Consider the following 22,588-nt stretch of genomic DNA (forward strand, 5'->3'; position numbering starts at 1 on the left):
CTCCAACCTCCAGCCTTCCGTTTGAAGCATCTCGCATCCCTAACCAAGTCCAGAGTTCTCTCCGTTGTGTTCCCTTGGCTTCTGGGCGGTGAGACCATCCCCGGTGGACGCCTGGCCAGGTCGTGCAGTATTGTGAGGGTCTCGGAGGAGCCCTCCAGCCCCAACTCCCGGTGGCCAGGACCTAAAGAAAAGCAGTGTGTCCTGTGATGTACCCTGACCCCAGCCCCACCGAGGGTCTTGTGTGAGTAGCTCTGGGTCGCTGGACGCGAATGGATGGGAGAGAGGCAGCGAGGGAACAAGTGTGTGTGTGTGTGTGTGTGTGTGTGTGTGTGTGTGTGTGTGTGTGTTGCACGCTGGCGCGCAGCGGGAGAGAGTGAGGGAGGCACTGAGGGGGAGCGGCGGGCAGAGGAAGGCGGGGCGGCGGGCAGCGGCGGCGGGCGGGCTGGGAGGGGCAGAGGCTCAGGCTTCTGCAGTGACACTCGGAGCCAGCGCGCACTCCTTAGCCGGAGCCGCGAGGGAGCAGAGCTTAGCGTGCCGGCCGCCTAGGAGTCAGCGCCTGTCGCCGCGCACCGGGCTCTGCCCCTGCAGCCCGCGCCGGCGCTCAGCGAGCCCGCAGGTCCAGCGGCGCCGCCTCCCCGGGCGCCTCCAGCATCCTTCCGCCGCCCGCCTCCGCCCGCGCTGCCCCGGGACCCCGGCCCGGCGCCTCTGCCTGCGCCACTTCGCTGCAAGTCCTGCGGCCGCGTGTCGCCGGCCTTCTGCACGCCTCGGAAGTTTGTAGCGCCCGCAGCAAAGTTGGGACAGTCGGGCAATCGAATTTTATTTCTTCCGTCTGCCTGTGCGCTAGCGCGCCGGTCCCCTCGGTTCGTGGATCCTGGTACTTGTCATCTTGGTGGGATCCGGGGACCTGGACTTTCCCCGCACACCACACCCTCCGGGAGGAAAAAAACACAACGAAACCCAACCAACCAAACTTTCCTCCTCCCGCTAGGAAAAACAAATTCTTGAAGGTAAGGAGCAAGAGCGAGGCAATCCCCGCCTCCCAGACGCCTTGCGGCACCGGCGCAGACCTGGCCGGACTGCGTTTGCAGCCACGGGCTGGCTTAGGGTCGGGGGTGAGGTGCTTCCTTGGGCTGGGGAGGGCTGGGGAGGGCGCGAGCCCCGGCGCCTAGGACACGGACGTGGGCAGCGCTCCCTGGGCTTGCCTGGCCGCTCTGTGGCTGGGCCGCCGTGAGCGGAGTTAGGTGGGCAGACACAGCGTCGGGGTCGGAGAGGTGGACACGCCGCCTCGGGCTCCAGAGGGTCCCCAGAACCGCCGCTTTTATCCCAGCCCTGCCCGGACACCCTCTTCGGCGTGGTGCTGCTGGGCTCTTGCTTGTCTCCCGGGGTTCGACGCCCTCCTCCCTTCCTTAGTTCGGCGGGACTGGGCGTTGGGGAGGTGGGGGGCACTGGCGTGGGTCTTTGGAGGTTGCGGGACCCGCGGCGGGAGAAGGTGGCGGCGCGGCGGCGGCAGGGGTCTCTGGGACGCGCTCGGCGACCCCGCGCGCTCTCCTCGTCTGTCCTCTGCCGGGCGGGCCAGCATCCTTAGCGGGACTTCCCTGCGCTGGGTGGTCTGGGCGCTCACACTCTCCGCGGCGGAGCCTGGCAGCCGCGGAGGTCGGGACGCCCTCGCGGCGAAGGGGCCGCCCTGCGCGGTGACCTCCCCAGTGTGTGTGCCGGCCGGAGCGCGATCGGGTCCGCGCTGCCGCTCCTGGTCGCGGCGGCGGCAGGGAGCCTCGGGAGCCCGAGCGCCAGCTCCGCGCCTCCGGGCGCTCCGCAAACTGCTTCGTGGGGTGCCCTCTCAACTTGTCGCTCTGCCTTCATTCTCACTCTTCTCTTCCCGTCGCAGGGCGAGATGTGAGTTCCCGAAGTCGCTCACTCCAGCTGCCCTAGGCCCTCTCTGGCCCGGGCACCTCCCGCTGGCTCACCCAGCCCTCCACAGGTCACCGCCCTCCTCCTTGGCCCACCAGAGCAGGCTGTCCATTATCTGCTCTGGAGTCTGGAGACCCTTAGGTCCCTGAAACCAAGACCTGGAGTGGGAGAATGGACCTTAGAAAAGTCTCTGGTTTTGACTTTTTTTTTTTTTTTAATGTAGCTCTTTTAAGTAACTTGGGGAGGCTATCTGTTTACTTTTGTCTTTCAGTCCCGCTAAATCACAGGGAATGCTTTATTTGTTTATTTGCCTTGAGCTTCGGGTCTCCAACCCTCTGCCTTCCCCTCCCACTACTTGCTTTGTGGCCCTTTTTTTTCTGTGTTCTTTTTTTTTTTTCGAGAAGAGGGTCTTCCCCCACCCCCCACCCCCCAAGTTTCCGAGTGCCTGTGATTACTAGTGGAATCATCAATGGTAATAAACAGGACCCCGACGCCATTCCTAACCCACCTCAAGGAGGTAAAACCCTCCCTGGGCTCACAGAAGTGGAGATAAAACATCCCTCCCTCCTCCGGAGGGGCGGCTGCCGAGGGTTGTATGCGTTTGAATTGTTTTCTTATCCTGAAAGGGTGATGGATGGATGCAAGAGGCAGTGCGCATGGAGCAGCTGTACTGGGGGGGGGGGGCGGTATTTAGTATTATTCATTATTACTTATTACGAGCGCTAATAAGGCCATCGCCCGAGCTGAAGTCCGCGTTTACACCCTCTTGGTTTCCGTCAGTCTCTCATTATGGTGGTTTCCGAAATCGCCAACACCACAGCTGTCTTCATGCCCCACACTCATTCCGCATATGGGATTAATCAACTGTCAGAAAAGATACTGTCGTTTTACCAGTTTTAACTCGTGAGCTTGTTCATCCTTTTGCCTTTTCAGAGTTTAAAAAACTTGGCAACATAATTAATTATGGTCCCAATTCCCATTTTCAATCTAAACCTATATTCAGGATTATATTAAAATATCCCATTCCTCAGTCTCTAAAAGTGACTCTTGTAAAATTACATTTCAGCTTGGGGGGTGGGGGAACAACTGGGAAAGTGGGCACCCGGAGTTAGAGAGATCAGTACTGTTTCAGACTTCCATCGGAGGCTCTTCTTCCTAGGGGCTGGAGAGATGGCTCAGAGGTTAAGAGCTTTCAACGCTCTTGCTCTTGCACTGGACATCAGTTCTGTTCCAGCGCCCACAGCGACCAACTCGAAACTCCCCACAAGTCCAGCTGTGGTTGGAACCTGCACTTACATGCACGCGCACACTCATGCACTCGCCAATTAATAAAACCTTAAAACTCCCCCTTTGAAGAGAACCATTACCCATTGCTTCTCTGCACAGCTTTTTACTGACCTTCATTAATCTTCCCCACCCACTTGAAACCTAACAGCTTGCAACACTGGCTGTATCTCTATTTTCGTTTTTTCTGTGAGGGCTTTTTAGTCATTAAAGATTCAGGCTCATGGCAGCAACACTTTTAATTAGTAACTATCATAAAAAAGAAGCCAGGATTCTGTAATGGACCTAAATTGCTATGTGGCTTAAATTTTTCAGCAGGGACAGAAACATGAGGGAAAGCTCACATAATAACTTTGTCATATAGTACAGGGGAATGCATTATCCCAAGCAGCCAAAACAGGTCTGTCTTCATGTAATTTAGGGATTTTCCACGATTTCATGAATTTGTCCTTTCTGTCTTTAGGTTTTCTCATGTGGATTTATCAACCAGACTCTGCCTGTGGTGGGGAAGAATATGTATGTTATAGAAAATGTTTGAAATGAAGGAAGTCTTTTGTGTTGATTCCTTAGCAGTTCTGTTCTGCCTAACTAGAGGGCAAAATGTCCTACCTATTTTAAAGCTGGCCGTATTACGTCTTCCCCCCAATCATTGTGGTGACAATGCAAGCTTTTCAGGTTAACAGTAGGGCAGATTTTGAGCGGTTATCAGGAAGCATATGAATAGTATGAGAATCCCACATAATTGCACGGATTCTATTATTTTAGTCCCTTGTCCTCAGTTTCCCTGTGATGAGGTGGCTGATACTTTCTCATAGGTATTCTCTTTTTCTTGTTTTCTTGTCATGTCTTATTTGAGGAACTGTTAAGGAATAGTCCTTGCCAATCACTAGGAAAACTGTATATGCATTGTCTGCTTGCTGTGCTGGTTCAAAGGCAGAGCACAGCCAACCCAGAGTCATTCCACCTATTCATTATTTTGGAAATAGTTTCTACGACCTCTGAGCATTTCCTTTGGAAGGACTATAGTGAAAAATACCATTTTCATCCCCCTTGCTAATAAACACCGCACAGCTGAGTTGTTTAAAAGATAACAACACAAAACATTTGCTTTAAAAAGTGACTTTAAAGCACAACTCTACTAGTTGCATTCTTTAAAAATACTCTCTATTAAGGCTAGAGAGATGGCTCAGTCACTAAGAGCACTTGTTGCTCTTGCAGAAGGTCAGGGTTTAATTTCCGGAACCCACCTAGCGGCTGAGAATTGTCTGTGATTCCAGGCCCGGGACTCCTGTGCCTGCCTTCTTCTGACCTCTGAGGGTACAAGGCACATTTGTGGTGCATTATGTATGCGTGGGCAGAACACTCAGACACATGAAAAAAATATACATCTTTTAAAAATACTCTGTTTTATGCCCTGTAGAACAGACAGTTTCTACTTCTTTTCAATATATTAACAATGATAGATAAATAAAATGAGAAGATATATAGAGTCAAACTTTTTGTGGATTCCCTCCTAGGAAGAAAAGTAAATTTAGGAAAGTAGATTATTGTATTACATAGTAGTGCATAGACCCTAATCTCGAAGTGTGGAACACAATATTTCAGTGTGTTTATGTAGATCCAGGTAACTCTTCAGATGTCTGAGATGTCACCTGGCGCTTGCGAAGAGGTCTCTTGTTAGCTGCTCACCTCTGAACACCAAATCCAGAGAGGCCAGACCCATCCCTTCCCTCTTACTTTGCGGCCTAATGAAAAACTCCAAACACCAACTCGACAATTCACTTTTCTGAAATACTTTTAAAACAGAAATTGTATGTGATAATATAAATGTCACAAAAAATTTTGCTTGTTTTGCCTTTTAAAAATTAAGAAGAGAGCCTTTGATGGGTACAGAGTAAGGGGAAGCAGAGCTCTGTGCACTCATCATGTTAGGATGAAGAAACAGCTCTGACCACAGAAAAGCTGAATATTGGGCCCTCCGCAATGTCATTGTTGCCAAGGAGCTCACTGAGTGAGATTCCTTCTAAGCTTTACTTTAAAGTCTATGGTCCTCGGTGCTAAAACAAAAGCATGGAGAGTTCAGGATTATATCTAGTTATTCTTTCAATCTTTCGGAAATAGATTTTAGTTGGTGAATAACTTGAGTTCTTCATTTGTCATTTTTTATTCCCACTGCAAATTTGAATGACATTTATTTACTATTTTATATATTTGTCTGAAGTGTATTAGACTCACTTGTAAAAACCCTGAAACAAGTATTCTCTTTTAACAAAAGATCATATAGCCCCAAAGTAGTAAAATGCATATAGTTAACTTACCAAAGGTCTGCTTAGGTCCTTCTCTTGAAATAATATTCTGCCTTTTTTTGTTGTTGTTGGTAATGGTAGAAGATTTTCAGAAATAACAGGTTAGTAAATTTTTGAAGGCCTTCGAAATATAATTATGCACGACTAGAAATCAACTCACTTAAGCGAAACTCTTACACACTGTCTGTGTACCGTGGGAACTTTTAAACATGGCCAAATTACAGAGCTGGAGTTAAGTGCTGAGCACACACATCGCTCTCTCACTGCAGCGATGTCAGCGAGGCATAGGCAGTGGTGATGGACTCAAGCGCAGCGGAGTCCGCACCATTCACTCTAAGAGGACGAGGGGAAGGCTCTCTTCCGGCTGCCATATCCGAGACCCAGACTACAGTTTAAAGGTACAGTAAAAATATAAACTATTTATAAACTATTTAACTTACATCTTATCCACAACTATCCCCGCCCCCCAAGCTGGTGGACTTATTCATAAAGATGGAGATAAAATAAAACAATAAAATTAATGTTTTTCTTTTCTATTCTTTTCTTTTTTCTTTCTCTTCTTCTTCCTCAACATTTTTGAGACAGAGTCTCACTATGTTGCCCTGAGTAGCCTACAACTTGCTGCTCTATTAACTGCTCTACAAACTCACAGCAATCCACCTGCCTCTGCCTCGGGAGTGCTAGGATTAAGGGCATGTACCACCATGCCATGCCTATTTTATTTTATAAAACAAGCAGTAAGCTCTGAGCTCACAATTAGAACAACCCATAGAGTGTTAGTGTATCTTGTTTTAGGAAGAACCATGCCCATTTTTAAGTTATAACATAGTGACTATGAGCAAAGTCATTATATGCAAAGAGTGACCTACAGATCACTGTCAAAGATATTAAGTGTTTTGCTATTTACTGGCAGCAGATATGTTTGAGAAGGAGTGCTAACTTGAAAAGGCCTATTTGTACAGGGTTGGTGGTCTCTCCAGCTTAGATGCTGAAAATGTCAAGAAACTGTTGGAAAGTGATGGTTACAGTTTAGAGAACCTTGTGGTAAAACACAACCAGCTTATACACCGTGGTGGTGTGGGGGAGCACATAGTAAGCACAGTTTCAATGCTACAGATTCAGCAGTACATGGCTGGATGTCCCGTAGCTCTAAATGCCGTGTGCTTGTCAGTGCCGTTCAGAATAAACACTCACCAGGATTCAGTATCAAAAGCTTCAGGTTTGGATAGGTTCTGACAATTGTGAACCAAGTAATTGAAGAGATATTTATTGCCACCGTAGTGACAAAGATCAGGGATAACAGTGTTGCTTCCCCAGCTGGACACCTGGTTTCATTTTTATCCCTTTGCTTCCTTCATTAAGATTTATTTGTGACTGTTCAAAGTCTGTGGAGATCTGCTATGAAAATTGAGTGTTCTTCATGGAGAAATGAAGCTGCTTCTTAAACGGAAGATAAAAACTAACGCTAACAGCGTTGGTAGCCAGATTCTACCCTAATGAATGAGCTAAGAGGTGGTGACAGGAGGGAAGTCTCCCTGCCTAGCAGTTACTAAGGTGGGGCTGACAGGAAAAAGACTTTGATGCTAATTTACAGTAATTTTATTTTTCAGGGTACTCTATAAAGACAAAAATGTGCCAGCGATAACAGTAAAATTATATCAGTTAGGATCTTAAAAAGATAGATAAAGGCAGAACAAAAGAGACCATCTAATACAGAAATTTAGGGGAAGATGGCTATATATACATTTATAAGTTTATAAGTTCATATAGATACATATATGTCATATACATATACATGCATATCCTAAAGCTCTTTCTTCCTTCCTTCTCTTCTTTTTTCTTTCTTTCTTCGAGCAACCTGTCTTTCCATTATTTTCCTCTTCTAATAATTCTGCCTTCTATATTTTAACAAAAGTTATAGCCAAGGCCAGCTTTTTGGGTCACACAAATACTAGCCTTACGCTTGGTTGATGCCCTCATTTAATTAATGATGGCGTTCACACAACATATTCTGATCATGGTTTCTCTTCCGTCATCTCCTCCCTGAACTTCCCTACCTCCTTGCATTCCAGAGTCTCTTTCCCCAGAGAGGCAAATTAAAAAACAAAACAAAACCAGAATGGACAAACAAATAAACACAGAAAAAAAGCATGAGAAATACAGAAATACATACATGCATGTACACACCACTAAAACACAAAATTGGAAGCCATAGTATATAAGCAAAAATATGTATTACCAGTAAGAAAAAAAAAAGGCCATCCAAAGCCTTATAAGACAGAGCATCTCCAAAAGTACCATTTATTTATTGCTGGGCGTGAGGCCAGTCCTTAGGCATGGTTTGGATACTCAGTGAGACTCCATTGGACGGAACTGGCTTTCCCTTTGTGCGCGCTGCGGACCCCAGATAGCTCAGGCTGGGAATGGGAGCTGTGCTCGCTCTCCGGGAGGCCATCTGGCTTGGACCTGTGCAGGTCCTGTGCATGCTGCCATAGTCTTGCACTTCACACGCATGTCAGTCCTGCTGTGTCCAGAACACAGTTTCCTTCGTGGCTTGCCTTCCAGCCGGCTCTTCTAACCTTTCTTCCTCCTTTCTACAGAGTTCCCCAAGCTCTGAGTGAGGAGCTTTGGGCGAGGAGCCACCATCCTCCATACATTTTCATTTTATATTGGCCTCACAAATTCGCCTTTGTGGGTTGCCTTGGTGTAAATGTGAGACAAAAAGTCCTAATGCCCAGAATTAGGAAGGCCAGATTATCTGCAAGATTACATCTAGTGAATATTTGCATTCGAAAACTTGAGTTTTAAGTACAGTTAAAGATATAAATGCTCTTTTAAACCAGTGGTGCAGAGGTGTCCAGAGTCTGTGAGACCTGCTGACTCTCCACCATGTGATAGTGTCAGCTTTATAAAGCAGGTCACTACAAAGGTGCGAGTGCCTCATCATGATGTGGAAATGACACGAGGACTTACGTAAATTTATTTTTACGTAAAAGGAAGAAATCTTGTGAATATTTATTAATATGCAAGTGAGTGAAAACGCTCAGCATGTCAGGTGGCCACTGAACAGCAGATCCTGGCACAGGTGTTGACCTTTCTAAATGGAAGCACGAGCCTATCCACAAACCTCCCTTGAAACAGATCGGGGAAGTCTGAGATGCACAATTTGTCTCCTGTAGTTACTGATGGCACTCAGTGCACCGGAGAGCGCTATGTCATAAAAACACCATATATAATACAGCTCATAGGGAACGCAGCATTCTAGATTTGCAATCCAGTGTGCAGACAGAAAACTACAAAACAAGAGTGTTGAAATAAGTGATGATGAAAATGCCCCCAAATAATATTGTCACTATAGTGAAGAGTACTTGTACCTATTTGCATAGGCATTTCATAATTCAATTTATCAATAAATAAATACTGTGCCTGTATGCTTTGAAAACATCAGTATTCTGAAAGTCTAAAATCGCTTTCTGCTTTTTCACGCATAATATATTACATTTTAAATTTTTACATGAAAATTTGGTTTTCCACGAAGTTGTCAGTTATTAACTGATATTAAAGTTGTTCTTTGTTTTAGATTTTAAGCATAGATAACTTTTTTAATCTACTAACATTGTTATTGTTCTCAATAAGCTTTAGTATTTACAGAGCATTTTCACATCCCTTGATTTCCATAATATCCTCCTGCTAATAAGAAATCTGAGGCATAAGTTGAATGAAGACACGTAAACTCACAGGAACTTTTAAAGCGTAGCACTAGTTCTTTGGTTCAAAAACAAAACTGATTTTAAAAATTCTACAAATTTTGAGTTGAAATTAATGACCAACCTAGATTGCAAAGATAAAATTTGCTTTTTTTTTCTCCCTATTTTTATTCTCTCTGGAATATTACCTTTAAAGCCCGAGGACCTGGGTCCTAGTCCTTGGGCCCCACTTGGTGAAAGGAGAGGATCAACTCCACAAGGTGTTCTCCAACCTGCACACGTCTTAGTGACCTGTATACAGCATAAATAAATAAAAGGAAATCATTTAAAAATATTCCTACAGCCTAGCTAGGCCACAGAGGAGGACCTGCAGCCAGTCCTAATGAGACCTGATAAGCTAGGGTCAGATGGAAGGGGAGGAGGTCCTCCCTTATCAGTGGATTTAGAGAGGGGCAGGGAGGAGATAAGGGAGGAAAGGTGGGATTGGAAGGGATTGAGGGAGGGAGCTACAGCTGGGACACAAAGTAAATAAATTGTAATTAATATAAAAAATAAAATATATATAAAAATAAATAAATAAAAGCAAGGTTATAAAAAAAAGAAAAAATATTCCTGACTTAGTCTACAAGCTCACATCTGTGTGCTGTCTACTAAATATTTTTGGTTGGTTTGGGGAATGGTTTATTAAGTATTTTTTAAGGAAAAATAACTTTTTATATTTAAGTTATTGTTTAGCTTGAAAGTAAAAAATAGCCACTGTGTTTCCAAATAGCACAGAATCTTTACAGGGCAAATAGATCATATTGGTTGGTCTGCAGGTCTGCATGTGTCTTTCTAGAAAGGTAGCCTTTTTTTTTGACGGGGGAATCACTGAAGGTAAAATGGAGCACCTACCTCCAAACACAAGCATTCCGACATACTGTCCAGCATCCCCTGCCCAGCCAGTCTTCACACACGCTGCTGCATCGAAGGCAAAGCGGGTTTCAGTTGCTTTCATGCACTTGTGACTGTGAAACTGCTTCCTGCAGGAATGGCCCTTTCCTTCCTTCTTCCCTCTCTAGTCTGAACTGGAAGTCTCTAGGCATTGAGTACTGCCAGGTGTGCTATTTTTAAAAGTCTGCTCTCTGTTTTCCTTGATGTAAATGTGTACATGTGTAGGTGCATTCATATGTATGTGCTTACGTATAACTGACAAAGATATTCAGATACCTTAGACTTCATCACGGGGAAAAGAAATAAAATGAAAGTTTTTAAGGAAGTAGAAACTAATACGAAAAGTTGGGATTAGAAAAATGAGTTAGGAATTCCTTGAAATATATAGTCTATAATGCTGAAATGTTTAAATTATGTGTAGTAACTATCACTGGAAAAAAAAAACTTCTTCCAAATTAATCCTATTTAATAGTTCAGTTATTTTATTCTGTTAACTGTGATGTTCTTGAGAGGTAAGGACTAAAGGGAGTTCAGTGCTATGATTGAACAAGAACAGAAATTACTTCTAAAACCGTGAATGTAATTGTACATTTCAGCAGAACAATGAAAGCTGTTGTAAACATTAAAAAATGACAAGTCCAGACATTCTAAAAGCTCAAGAAAACAAAAGTTCAGATCCTGCATGTCTGTACATACATTCATATCATATGAGGATCTCCAAACCCGTTCTATCATTAGAAAAATCTACATTTCAATTTTTCTCAAACTTACAGAGGAACAGTGACCACAAGTCAGTTTTTATGTTCTTTTCCTTTTTTGACGGGCTCCATCTTATGTTGTTACTACTGAGTATTCAAACTGCAAAGCTCAGTAGTCTTTCCTATACTGTTTTTCTTTAAAAAGCAACAAAGAAGAACGCATTCACCTAACTGTATATGTTGTTGCCTTGGGGAGAAGGAGGTGACATAGTTTTGAATCTGAATTCACATATTGAGTTGACATTTGTGTTTTGTCATCTCTATAGTTGTACTTTTTCAAAAAAACTTATATTGTCTCATCACTATTCGTTTTTAAACTCAACATTAAATGTGACTGTTGGGTCTGATTCCATAGTCTGCTCTTTGAAAGTGTTCTTCTTAATACAGAAATAGTAACAAAGATCATCCCAGAAACTGATCCTGATCCTAGATGCTGTAATCTCAACACGTGCACCTTAAGTCCTAGAGCTAGTGAGTGAAAAGTCTGAGCCACTATCTTCAGACCTAGTTATAAACCAGTGGTGTGCAATGAGTCCCAGAGACCATGGTGCATAGAGGCTGCGGAAAGAATGCTAAAGTTTGGTACTCTGTGGTTAATCTTGAAGGTCCCATGTCTTTATCTTTTCCTCAAGGGTTCTATCCTTTCTTTCTTGAAAGGAAGTCAACAGGCAAAGAAGGGGAGGTGGGGTAGAGGATGAGACAGAATAGTGGGGGCCATAACAAGGGGGTCAGACTACACTTGCAATGGACATGTGGAAATCTACTACTGTAGATCCTCCTAGGAACATATGTACATGCCTAGAAGAAGATTTTAAGTGGAGTGAAACTATTTGAGAAAATAATACCTCTCCTGGATGTCACATGCTGTCAAGCAAGAAGCTCAGTGCTATGTAGAAGTTCCCTCCCTTCAAATTGTCAGCCTGTCAGCAGACCTCCAACAGCAGTGCAGGTTGTTATGTTGCTTTTGGTTACCTTCCAGTACTTGATGGTGAGACCCTGTTGTTGAAGACACCATATACTTGAGTCATAGGACGCAGAAAAATCAAGCTGTCATTGACCTGGGAACTTTATATCTACTTGATAGCTTTTTCATAGTGCTGGAAGATGGTACCGGAGCAAAACATTATCAGTGGTCTTACTTAAATGTGACCCATGTGAACTATGATAACGAGTGGCCAGGCAAGATATTCCTGTTGGTACAATAGTGCCACAAATACGGGAGTAACCAACCACTTCCCAATTCTATTTAAGGCCTGCTTCAGAAAATGGAGTCCATGCAGGTACTGTTAAGTGGGCTAAGAACCTGTGCCTGGTTAGACCAGAGACCCTAGAAAAGAGCTTACTGCCATTATTGTGCTAAATGGTCATACTAATAAACTATTTCCTAAATATTTATCTTTATCTCTACAAACTAGTGCAGCTTTTACCCTTCATCACAGGTGGTTCTTTTTCATAGGATATGGCAGTTGATACAGAAACTTACAACTGCTCAAAATGCAGAGAATAAGAAACTGTGAGGAAAAAAAGAAAGAAAGAAACTGAAGTGCTTATCCTTAAGTGGGACATTATATCACTTGCCCCACCCTCAGGGGTATTAGAGGATCTTTATGAACAGTGTCTTCTGGTCAAGACAGGAATGTTGCATGACACAAAGTCTCATCAGTTGTGACCGAGTGCCCAAGACCTCCACAAGCTTAAGCCAGCCAAAATTCCAGCATCATTCAGGGAAGTGCTTGTACAGTCCCTCCCCAGTCTGCAGAGCTATTTGGCAACTGATAGTTGCTGGAGGAAGGAAAAATCAGTTTATTTCAGATGCGGACCCTTGAGAGGCAACCCATGTTTGAACAGATGGCCCTGTACCAATATGCATACTGATAACATGAATGGACTTAGTGGACTCATGAAATTGGGAGGGAAGAATTGGGAAGGAAAATGGGAAGTGAGAGATGGGGTGATGGATTTAATAATAATAAAACCCAATAGTTTCATCTATGAAATTCTCAAAAAGGAATTTTTCAAGTTAAATTTAAAAATACCTTTCAAATTCATAAAAGCCATTTAATCCAAGTTTCTAGTACACAGGGAAATTTACTTTTTCCTTTGGAAAAATGAGGAAATGTATCACTTTCATGTTGTGGGATGAGCCAGAGCATACACTGTAAACTTCACAACACAGATGTAGATGAAGGTACAATTTGACAGTGAGATGAGCTAAGTAATAGAATGCTTGCCTAGTATTAATAAGACCTTGAGTTTGCTCCCTAGTCCCCAAATGATGGAGAGCATCTTTCATTTAAAACATTCATATTCAATCTGAGGAGTCTTGGTCTCCACACTAGATGAGGAAACAGAGACTGAGCTTCAGGGATACACTCAAGTTCAAGAGCTGACAGAGGATTACCAGCTCTTCTGTACCTTGGATCTTTTACCATATGTTCAGTCACCTTTTCTTTTTTCTTTTTTCTTTTTCACCCTGCTTTGAGCTTTCTAAAGTTGAATAAAGAGGTAATTGAGAAATTGCACGGTAGAAAAGGATGGAAAAGAACACAAAACAGGCCAAGACTTAAATCAGGCATCTGTAGGACAATTTTGTCTTGAATTGATGGGAAAACAAGATGTGGAAGGAGTTCAAGTGAGATACGGAGACATGTGCTAGATGAGAGAGCTAAATAGAGAAAATAAAAGAAAGCCGTGTTTGCACTAGGTTCTCAAAATGACAAGGAGGCCAGGAACTTTTGTCCTTGGAGGACATTATCTCATGTTTCCAAAATCTGCCTTTGTTCAGGGAAAGGAGCTGGACTTTGGTAAAAGAAAAATATATTTAACAACTGTTACTTTTAAATTCCTTTTTTTTAACAAGACACATTTCTGTATCCCCTCTTTATTTTTTTAGAAACAAGAATAATTTAGAATTTCACCATTTTTATCTATTTAAGACCCCTCATTTATTCTCTCATCTATAGCTTTCATTATCTTTAATTTACTTACTTTAAGAATATGATGATGGATATTAATGTTTGAGAGTTTCAAAATTAAAAAATCGTGAAAATCGGAAGATCCAGAGGGCAAAAAGCCATCTACAATCTGAGTATTTATTTGAGTGCAGCCAAAGCTGAGAACATTCTTACACTATGGGGCCAACCCAAGGACACACCCCAGACCTGCTGGACCAGACTGCACTGCACTGGGCAAAGTGAGTGATCCATTCTGTTAGTTGAGAAGCCGACATACCTGCATACATTTCTATGTGCTCTAGGAGAGATCACACATATTTCCAGCACACATGTAGGTCATCTGCCTCATGTGCCCCTGGACACAGCAGCCTTGCCAGTGGTGCCTTTTTGACGTGTACCCCCAAATATTAGGGATGTTCTCAGCTACTTCAGTTTCACATAGTAACCTGTTATACATTTGGCAGTTATAAAATTGTCAAACCAAAGCACATGTTCATTTCTTTCTCTTCAGCTTGTGTTATTACTTGGTGAAATTCTTCGGTAATGAGGTAATTTCAACATCTTCATTTTCATTAATTTATACATTCCTCCAAAATGCTATGAGGACTGGCTTGATGCTTGGCTCTGTGGCTAGCATTATTAACTGTTGAGCACTCAAGGGTCTCATGTATACAAACAGAATTTAAGATGGTTGTCAGTGAAAATGGATGACTGGATTTCCCGTTATCAATGCTTGAGTCTTACAGAAGTAACAGAATCTCGCCTCCAGAGAAATGGCTAAACGTGTTTCAGCCTAGGAATGGCCTGTGCTGGGGCCTGTGCTGGGAGTACAAAGCTGAGTGGGAGGAGGCTGAAGAAATGAGTTTTTCAAAGTGAGTAGGAGCTAGAGGAACAGACTCTCATGCAACCAGGATTTTAGATTCAAGCTCATGGAAAACCATCTGACAAACCCATTTTTTTTTCCCAGAAATATATTGAAACAGATTTTTAATTGTTATCATGTGACTATTGTACAAACTATAAAAGCAGGCCAGAGTGACGCAATATGTAGATAATTTTTGGCACTGGCAGATTGGATAGGAGAGAGGACACATGCAGCAGGTGGATTGCAGGATTTGATGGTTAACAGGACACAGATGTTAGCAATGTTCCTCATTGATAACCTCAAGGACTGACATACTGTTACAAGTGAGGCACACTCTGCCCTTTAAATGGCATCTCAGTCCTCACCAGGACCTTTACCTGTGTGATCAAGCAGGGATTCTGAGGCTTATTGTAGGCCACAGTCTATTCTCAGTCATCACAGCACAGGAATGTTCTGCCAGAAGAAAATTCAAGTCTGACTCTGGAGCCTGGCTAAGAGAGGCCACCACTGTGCCATTTTCTACTGTTGGGCAATCAGAATGAATGTGGGTCTATAGCTCAGAATGAGCTGAGCGGCTGTAGCAAGCTGCTGTCTCTAAGTTCCTCTCACATGATGCAAACTTTCGGGATTTTTTCTGATAGAAGATCGTCTTGATTGTTTTGGTTCTTAATATTAGCATTTCAGAAGCAGACAGAGCAATTCTGCAAATATTTATTCCATGCCCAATTTGTGCAACTAAACTAAAAATAACACCGACGCCAAGATTAAAAGAAAAGAAATGTATCCTCAGAAACTGTGTCCTGTAAGTCTCAAGAGGAGCATTTCTATAGGGACAAAAATACACATAAAAATTCTTACAATCCAACTGAGATGAGGTAGGACCATGAAAACAAACTCTGGTTTCTGGAAAGGACTGTGATTCTGCCTTATCTGTTCTGTAGCGCCCCTGTTCTCTGGGGTGGGGGGACTCATAATGGGCACTTAATAAACACGAGTTGTGTTACTGGCATTGTACATAGATGGCTCAGAAAAGACACCATTTAAGCAAACAGCACCTTGCTGCCATCTTAAGAGGTTTTCCTGACGTCTATAGAGCTCCGTGTGCTGTCTGACTCCAGAAGGTTAGAAGGCATTCTTGCACGGTTGGAATAGCTCTTAGAGTTTAAACAATTCTTTTAAGTAGAATGGCCTTGATGTTACTGTGCTGTAGTTGCATCTCTATTCCTTTTGGTCGTTGGGATAAACTGGGAGGTCCCTCTGCCTCTAGGGTATCTGGTGATGGACCTTAGAGCAGAGCTGTGTCTACTCTCGCTGTAGCTTCAGCTCATTATTCTTCACCTGACATGAGCCAGGACTTGTTTTCCTGGCCCTGTGACCTACTGTAACAGTTGTGAAACCATTTCCTCCAAGACTGGAACATTCCATCATGCAAGAACGCTCCTTAGGCAGGAAGGTAAATACCTCAAAATAGACCCAGGAAGTCCCTGAAACCGGCCAGACTCACTAGGCTCCTCCCTGCCACAGGAAGGAATAAAAGCTGCGAAGAATATTCTCAGAAAAGCTAAACTACAAAGGAGACTCTGAGACCAGACCAGCTGCCTGGAAGAACCAAAAACCATCCAAGCTGCCTGGAATAGGTTGAGGCAACCAAGGTTCCTAGAAAGGATACTCTAACCTGTTGAGATGCCTGCATACTGTACAGTATGTTTCAGGTTCCCAGTTTTGCTGGCTGTCATTCACGCCAGGATGGGCTTTGATGATGAAGCTGTCTTTGAGTCATTTCTGATCCTATAAGGAACCCCAACAAAACTCATTGGTTCATCAAGTTGGATTTGGGTGGGGTCCGTACTGAGGTCTACCATGGCTTCTTCTGGGATAAGTAGGGTATGTGTGTGTGTGTGTGTGTGTGTGTGTGTGTGTCTTTATGGAAAGTTTTATCATACAAAACTTACAGAAAATTTCATTTGGCTAGTAGTTGCAATTAACACATAAATGGACAGATCCCCAGGCATGAGGCCTGAGGGACCATGGACTGTGCTGCCCTCTGTCTTCCTCAGGGTCTGCTCTGTTGAAAGTACCTTCCCATTCCAACATCCTCAGCTCTGTGTAGCTTCCTCTTTATTCTAGCCTTTATGAAGACCCCACCGAAATGTTCTCTCCTCACAGCTGCCCGGAGCCTGGAAGACACTGCCTATGCCTCCTTCCTTCCCTGTGTTCTCCAGCCTCTTAGGTGGTTCCATCTTCTGTATGGGACCAACTGCTCTCTGGGATGGGCATGTTAAGATGATGTCATTGCTTACTTGTTCTTCATCTCTCTTAGAATAGTGTGAGCCTGACAGGTGCAAGCACTTCACAAGTATTGTTCATTGTTGTTTCAGGGCCCCTCAGCCAGTCTTAGCGCAGCCTTTGTACCCAAGCAAAGCTTGGGCGGTTGCCCATTGAGTGCTGTGGTTCCACTATGCTTGCTGCTCTAAGGCAGCTTCTTCTTGTTGGTGGGGCTTGCTTTAATTACATCACTAGGAGCTGGATTATGGAAGCTTTCTTTGATCAAAGCGTTGTGGAAGATGCAGCCCATGTGTTTAGCAGACACAGTTGGAGCATCACCAAAGCAGTTCTCAAAACTGGGCTTGTCGTACAAACAGGGCTATCCTTGAACGTGAATAATTTAAGTACCTTGTTTGGTTGGTTGATGTGGAGAATAGAATGTCTACGGTTTTCTGAGAAACCACATAAATTATCTGAGGTTGGTAGAAAGTGCATGAAGATTTAAGGTTGTTAACTTATGGATGAGAAGAGAGAAGAGTCCATGAGTTTTCATAGAATTTTCTTTCCTGCTATAGTTCTAATACTCTAACTTTTATTGTTCTCAGTCACAAACAAGACCAGCGGATCTCAATGCAGAGGGTCCAGTGACTAGCTCAGGAGGCCACTCAGTGGAACAGAGCTTGTAAGCACCTGGCTCCACTACAAAGAATACAAAGTGACCCCTGATTTCCCCCTTGGACTGTCCATTCCCTCAGCATATTGCCACTCCATGACCCAGCCAGTTGCTCCTTGACTGTCTATGGCCCTGGTGGCATTTGATACCTTCCACTCTTTACTAGGCAGTCATCTGCTTCCTCAGTGAAAACCTGGGCCTAGAAAATCCTGTGGGTTCCTGTTTCATCACACAGCCTGTATTATATGATCCCTCTTGCTGGGACTGTAAAAAATACTCACAAGTACAATTCATGTGACATTGGGAAAATGCTGGCTTGTAGGAGGGCTACTAAACAGAGATGGCTTAGTGGGTAAAGGCGATCACTGCCAAAGCTGACCACCTGCCCACTAAGTTGATCTCTGGAAGGATAACAGAAGAAGCCTGACCCCTGCAAATTTTCCTCTGACCCCCCACATTCACACTGTGGCATGCACAAAATAAAAATAAATAGATGTAGAAAATTAAGAAAATAATTAGTTCTAAAAGTTGCATCTACACTAGGGAGTAACTCATATATTATGTCAATTCTGCCTAATTGAAATTCGCTCCGATTTCTTGTTTCTTCCTAATATAGTATCCTTGATTCTTCACCCTAATTCTGTCCTCATCTCCTCTCTATATTCTGTAATCTAGTCTGTAAAACATACCCCAAAGCTTCCTTCTAAGTCACCTTCACTGTGCCACTGGCATGTGCAAGAGCCTTCCTCTGAGTTTTTAAGAGACTAGATTGACTTTGTTTCTATAATCACTCTTTCTCTAAAATTGAGTCCCTATTCAGTACAGAGTTCTTGCTTAGATGGATAGACAAGTAGGCAGGTAGATAGATAAATAGAAGATAGAGACAGAGATAGATGATACATAGATAGATAGATAGATAGATAGATAGATAGATAGATAGATAGATGATAGATAGACAGATGAATGTATAGATAGACAGATAGACAGACAGACAGGCAGACAGAAAACATGGATTAGCCTGGGGTCTTTTCCTGCTTACAGAGCTTCGCATCACATTTAGAATAGAATCCTCAGTCTTTGATGTGATTGTAAAGTTCATATTATGCACATTTTGCCGCCTGCTCTCCCTCTATGTCCCACCGACAGCCTTTTCTTTTGTCAATACCCCGAGCTTAGTGCCACCTCAGGACCTTTGCACCAGACATTTCTCTGCTCAGGATGCTCTTTCCCTTGACCTTTGCTTCTCTGGCCTTCTCTTTCTGTTTAAATCTCAATGTAAATGTCATTTTCTCCACACAACACTCTCTAAACACAGCTTGACGTTGCTGTCACCATGTGTTCTTCCATCCAAGCCTATTCTAATTATCTGCATGGCAATGAATAACAGCCAATGTGGTTTTCCTGTTTATATTTGTGTGCTATCTCTCACTCTGACTATAATATGCACTTTAGGATTTGTCCCCACATGAGCACCTGATGCAGAGCAAGCACTCATTACAAAGTCTTAGAATTAAGAAGAGTGAGTGAAAGTATAAATGCTAATTGTATTTGTAAGTAGCTTTGGCATCTGTAGGATATTTTTATTGTTGTTGAGTCCCTACATTACCCCACTCACTTTGGAGTGCTGTCACTTATCAGCAACTTGGCTTTTTTTATATTAACTTTTGACCATATAATGTTTTTGTGAAGTTCACTTCTCAGCTAAGGTAACTATAGTGTCAGTTTGAGGTTTTGTGTTGCTGTCTCCCTTTCTCTGCTGACTTGCCAGGGCTAACTGCCTCTGCTCCGTCTCCACTTTGTCTCTGCAGAGAATGAGCTGTGAAGGGAATGGGCTGCTTTGGGAACATTTCACAGGAAGTAATTTTCAAGTCATTTTCATTCTGCTGTAGATCAACAGAAAAAACGCACACACACACACACACACACACACACACACCAGCCTAGCTGTCAAACAAAAGCAACTGAGCATTTTTCTCCCTTCCCACAGGCTCTCTTCATTCTAGGAATCATTAGCTGCTCTCAAGACAGCAGGAATTCTCCCAGTTATCTCACACCCACAGGACATTCTGATAGGGGAAAATACTCACTCTTTTGTTTTAGCTTTACTTTTCATTCTCCTAAACATTGCTCTTGAACTTTGTCATATCTTGTAGTCACCCATCCAGTGCATTTTAAATTTCTTTCATTTGCTAAACTAAGACTGTTTTCCCAGATCAAAGTCTATGTCTGTTTATGGTGCATTTACTTTGACCATTATGTTGTTAGTGTGCTTTTCTTGGCCTTAATAGCAGTAAGAAGACACAGTTACTTCTTTAAAATGTGCTCTTCTTTCAAGTAGTTCTGACTTTGTACACTTGGACATTTAAAATTAGAATGTCCTTGACTTCAGCCCTTCCTGAACTGTACACCAGGAGGATTACAGCAGGTGGATTACAGAATGGAAACTTTATTTGAATCTTTGGCAGGTTTTAATTGTACATTGCTTTTCTATATTAATTCAATTTCCCTTCAGAATGAAAGTTGGCAGTCATTGAGGGAAGTGCTCAGGGAGGTTGGAATCACTGGTGTAATGAACTCTAAAGCCCTTCATAATTATGGCACTATGGAGTGACAGCAGATTCTGTCAACAGGGCTGTCTCCACAAGGGACATGTATTTGCAAGGGAGCACCATTCTCACCTGCTGAGACCGTACCACAGGACACACCAGGAGACTGACTGTAGACCTTTTTTTCTTCTTTACTATTCAACCAAAACAGGGGTTAGTTTTGGAATTTTACAAATAACCAACTAACTTCAGCCAACATTTTTCTTCTTTGAAAAGTCACCAAAATCAAACCTCTTCTAGGAATTTAACTCTTATTTGTGCATTTCTGCCTTGAAGGGACTTTTGCATCCAAGAGGCAAACTCTGCACAATAGGATACAAGCACAGCTCACCGTGCTGGCTGCCAGCAGGTTGATGCAGACACAAGGACCCTCCCTTAGACCGACACCATATTTTCCTTTATACTAAGTCAGTCACTTAAACATATTATCACACGTGCTTGCATGTAGCAAACACCCTCAAGTTTAATAATAGAAATTAAAAAGACTAAGTATTTGCATAAAAATAAAATAACAGAAATCTTTGTGGCATACCATTCCTTGAAATTTTCCTCACTCAAGTATAATCATACATTTTTTACTCTCTATAATTAAACATTAAATTTATTTAGTCCAGATGCATTTACTTCAAGTCATTTGGAATATTCATCCGTTTGTGGGGCTTGGAGGTTGTTTCAAATTTATTTAAAGTAATATAAAATGAATCTTGATGTGGGTATTCTAAAATTGTATTCTTTGTGAAGCATATTTATACCCATGAATTTGATCTTGTGTTTTTAAGCATGGAATAGTTATAATCACCTGATGCTATTTTTCACAAATATGTGCATATGTTTCTGCAAAGACATTGCAGACCTTGATTACTGGTGAAGGGAGGTTGGATGAGTTCGCTTTTTTTCTAGCAACACCACTAAAGAGAGCTTAGAGGCAGTTCTGAGGAGTCTGCATGGCTGAGGAAGGTCAGTGTCTTCATTTACATTCTGCTGCACTTTAGTCAGAAACTCTTGGTCGGATATATCAGAAACCACATAGTTTTTATTTGCCAGATTTGTAAATTATCCCCAGTGATAAGATACTGCAGGTTAGATTGTAGTCAGTTTGACACAAGCTGGACTCATGTTGGAAGAGGGACGCTCAATGGAGAACGCCTCCACCTGGTCTACCTGTAGGCAGGTCTATGGGGGCATTTTCTTAATTACTGATGGACATGGGATGGCCCAGCCCACTGTGGAGAGTGCCATCCCAGGTAGGATATCCTGGGTTAAATAAGAAAGCAGGCTGGGTGAGCCATGACAGGCTAGCCACTCCGAAGCATTCCTCTATGGCCTCTGCATGTTCCTAATTAGGTTCCTACCCTGAATTCCTGTTCAGACTTCTCTTCATGATGGAGTGTGAAATAGAGTTGTCAGCCAAATAAGCCCTTTCTTTCACAGGTTGTTCTTGGTCACGGTGCTAACTGCAACAGTAGAAAGCAAACTAGAGCAGCAGTCTATATACACCATAAGTCAGCAGTCTATAAACGCTAACGGCAAGATTTCTGGTAGTTTGAAATTGTTTTTGCTTGAGATTTCCATTAGAATTTGTAGTTAAAACTGATTGAATTTTGTGCAGCAAAAACTCATCTAGGTTTATTTGCTTGTTATCACTATGTAAACCATTTAATTAATAAATGGTGTTCACCAAGCAAGCCAGTGGTTTGCTAAGGACCGGCAGGTGGACAAACTGCTCTTAAGTAATTGCCAGCACATTACATGGATTGGCTGTATGGAGATGCTCCAGGTGTCTTGCTGCAGGTTTCACTTGTTTGGGGGTGGGGCCAGTTGTAGGTTTCTGTGATACTGTCGCTCAGACTGGGCACCTGGCTTATACAGGTAAATAATCCAGGTGTACTTTAAGTTTTACTTTGCTTATTATCTGGCCATTTTACCTTTCATGAGCATCTCTTCAAGTTTGTGAGAAAGGAGGAAGCCTGGTCAATTTGAATGTATTCTAACTATGCTAAAGGCTCCATAGATTAAGAATCTGAAGGTCAGAAAGATGGCTATGTTGTAAAAGCTCTTGCTACCAAGCTGAGCAGTCTGAGTAGGATCCCTGGGATCCACAAGTTATAAAGAAAACTATCCCCGCAAAATTGTCCTCTGGCCTCCACATACTCACACCACAGCACACATGCACCAAGCCATAGCCATCCCCCCAGCCCCCCACATACACAAATAAATTATTGAATAAATAAATATTAACAAATGAAAATTCTAAAACAAGAATTTATTTGTTCATTTTAATTTCCCGTTATATGCTCTACTCCTTATAGAAGAAGGAAAAAATGGTTTT

The 22,588-nt window shown here is 42.9% G+C and overlaps 1 protein-coding gene across 1 annotated transcript in view; it reads left to right on the forward strand.

The window, feature by feature from the left end:
• The first annotated feature begins 442 nt into the window (after window positions 1-442).
• The window catches only part of Ndnf (neuron derived neurotrophic factor), a 42,897-nt gene continuing 20,751 nt past the window's right edge, over window positions 443-22,588 (forward strand). Inside the window, exon 1 of the mRNA XM_021653054.2 lies at window positions 443-1,007. The gene's annotated coding sequence lies outside the window, so the exon portion shown is untranslated. The remainder of the gene's footprint in view (window positions 1,008-22,588) is intronic.

Source organism: Meriones unguiculatus, chromosome 21 (genome assembly GCF_030254825.1).
Source record: "Meriones unguiculatus strain TT.TT164.6M chromosome 21, Bangor_MerUng_6.1, whole genome shotgun sequence".
Taxonomy (NCBI): domain Eukaryota; kingdom Metazoa; phylum Chordata; class Mammalia; order Rodentia; family Muridae; genus Meriones; species Meriones unguiculatus.